Below are 3,428 nucleotides of genomic sequence, written 5' to 3' on the forward strand. Positions count from 1 at the left end.
AAATACAACGTGTTGCCCTTTAATGCCATGTTTAAATACTGTTATTATAGTGATAGTTTCACCCAATAATTGTAATATTGTCAACATACATAAATGTTACAAGAATTGTTTTTATTATTTTGTTTCTTGTAAAATACAGTGTGATTGTAATTAGCTCGTTCTAATCCAATCTTAAGCAGTAGTTTGGTAATCTTCTTGTACCATTGTCTACCTGCTTGTTTCAATCCATATAATGCTTTATTTAAGTATAATGCCTATCCAGGTTTAATATCTGTAAGTAGCCTGCCTGGCAGCAGTTTCACATAGATGAGTTTGTCCTCATTTAATTCTCTGTAAAGATATGCAGATTTTACATCTATCTAATGTATTTTGTAGTTCTTAGATGCTGCCCAAGATAACAATAATCATACTGTTGATAGTTTTGTTACTGGAGCAAATAAGTTGTCAGAATAGAAGTCTATTCCATTCTTTTGAGCATATCCTTGCACTACAAATCATGCTTTATATTTGTCTATTCAGCTGTTAGCCAGTCTTTTGATTTTATAGACAAATTTCGTTCCAATTACATTTGTATTTGTAGGGGGGATAGCATATATCCATGCATTTCATTGTTGAAGTGACTGTATTTCATCCTTCATAGCTTTGATTCATTGTTCTTTGTCTATACACATTATAGTATTGTAATACATTAATGGATTGTTATAGACTTTGTTGAGGAATTCATTAAATTCTGTTAGATACATAGCTAGGTTTATATTGTCTTTGTAATTTAAACCTATAGTTTGTTTAACCAGTCTTTGCTCTTGTGTAGAGTATTGTATGACAGGTTCTTTATCTTTATTATTGTTATTAGGAAGAGTTTCATTGTTGTTTGATGTATCATTGTTATGATTATTCTCCCCTTCAATCCTAGACATTAGTTTGTCTATGAATTGTATGTTGTGCTCGACAGTAATTTTATTATCATAGCACACTAAGTGACCTTTACTGTCATTATCATAACCTAGCCATTGTGTGTGTTGGCCTCTAGGTTGTAGTTTATGCATTTGTTCGTTCCATATGATACAATATGCACTAAATTCTCATATATTATCTATTTGATAATGTTTGTTATACTGTTTGTAATATAGTGTTGCAAAATTAATAGCAACTCTCAGTGTTCTGTTATGAATAAATGTTTGATATTGTACTACATATACCCAGAATTTCATAGGTAATTTTGCTGATAACAGACACATACGTATACTGTTAAAGATAGTCTTATGTATACATTCCACAACTCTGTTCTGCTACAGTGTATCGTGTACTGTTAATCTACGTATTGTTCCTTGACTTTCAATGTACATAGTGAAGTCTTTACTTAGGAACACTGTATTGTTATCACTTTAGAGAGTTTTTACTCTTATACCATACTGTGTAAAGAGTTTCATTGTATACTTTACATATTCAGTGAAAGCATTGCTTTTATGCTACATAGGTAGCATAGTTACCCATTGTGTAGCATCATCTACAATGGTAAAAAGATATTTGTACTTGCTGTAAGCTTGTACTAGGGCAGGTCCTCATATATCAATATGGAGATAATCTCCATAGGATCATGCAAGAGGTGTTGTTTGTATTTTTGGTATTTCATTACATTGTATGTTTGCTTTGATACAATCTGTACACTGTACATTTTTATTGTCTGTTCTCCTTTGACTTATAATCTCAGGATACTCTTGTATGAGTTTGCACAAGTAATTGAAATTAACATAACCTATTCATCAATGTAAATCAACAATAGTGATTGTGTTAATAGATTGTTTATTATAATGAGAAACTATCATATACAAGTTATTTTGTACATGTATTTCACCAATCTTTGTATGAGCAGGAGAATAAATAATACATTCATTGTTTGTTTTCATTAAAACATATCCTACTTTACATAATAGCACTTCACTAACAAGTGTGAAGTTCAGATTGGGATGATAGTATATGTTTTGTAGTGAAATCGTATTCACCTTTGTATGCTCATCAGCTTTGTTTTGTAGTTTTACATTAAATGTCATTACTCTACTTTTGCTAAGTGAGAATGACAATTTATTCACAATTGTAATGTTTATTAGGGTTGAGTTCCAAACGTTCATAAGATGGAACAAGTATAGAGTAGTGTGTACATTTGCACCAGAGTCCAATATATTAATACAATGTATTAGTTCAGTATCATTGTAATGTATTACATTGATACATACGTTTGGATCATAATTGAACTCTTCAATGACTTCTTTTGCATTGTCAAATGAGTTCATGAAATTGTCTACTTGCATGACACCTTCTTCTTGTACTTCAAATGCTGAAAATACATCAGATTCAGCAGATAGAGCAGATTGAACAGGTAAGCTGCTAGAACTTGATACTGAGGCTTCTACTATTATAGACTCTAGCATCAGTGTTTCATTAACATCTTTAATGAATACTGTTTCGTTATTGTCTCTAATGAATACTGCTGCATTAAGTGCAGGTTGAGACAGTATAGTAGTAGTAGTAGAAGCAGTAGCTGTTTGTCTATGCTTTTTCTTTTGAGCTTCTGTTGTTTTGCTTGTTAGAGGATTTTGGCAGTCTTTTAACATATGCCCATACTTGTTACAGTTGTAGCATTTAACTTTATTGTAAGGCTTTGTTTTGCCTTTAGCTACACTTTTGCCTTTTGTTTGTAGGCTGTCTCGTTCAGTATCTTGTTTCGTTTGAGAGTACTGAGAATGATACTCAGTATATGTGTTTTGTAATTCGTGTATCAGCTTAGCTAGTGTCAGAACGTCTTTCTGAGCTGCTGTAACTGTTGGTAGTTGATTATAATGGGTAATCTGCCTGTCTAGCATTGTTGCTACCCATCTATACTCACAAGGAGTAGTGAGATTAATTACTGAGATGTATGTATTGTTATTGGGGGCTTTATTATGTGCAGACAACTGTCTGTAGATTTGTTCAATGTTGTCTAATGTCTTATCAAACTGTGATACATGCTCTTTTACTGTAAACAACATGGATATGTCTACAGCATGTGTCATTGTTGTTTGAACGTTGTATTGTTCAGAAAGTGCCTTCATGAGACTTCTAACACTTGTATGCATTGTGAAGTTCACATAAATTGTATCAGTTATTATTTTCATTATACAATGATACAAAACGTTGCCTGTATGTATGCTAGCATCATCAGAGGAAGGGGGATCATGCTCTAGATGGTCTAAGAGCATCATAGTAGTGAGTGCACTGTGTATGCACAAGCACCATATCTTGTATCCCTTCACACTAGCCAACTTTTCTGTTCCCTCAAAGAACTTTGTAATGTTAGAGTCCTTCATCATAGTATTAACAAAGGTATGTGTTGTAGACAACATTGTAATGAGTTTGGGGGGAGAGGGAGGTCTTGGGCTTGGTGGTCTGGC

Source organism: Fomitiporia mediterranea, assembly GCF_000271605.1.
Source record: "Fomitiporia mediterranea MF3/22 unplaced genomic scaffold FOMMEscaffold_1, whole genome shotgun sequence".
Lineage (NCBI taxonomy): Eukaryota > Fungi > Basidiomycota > Agaricomycetes > Hymenochaetales > Hymenochaetaceae > Fomitiporia > Fomitiporia mediterranea.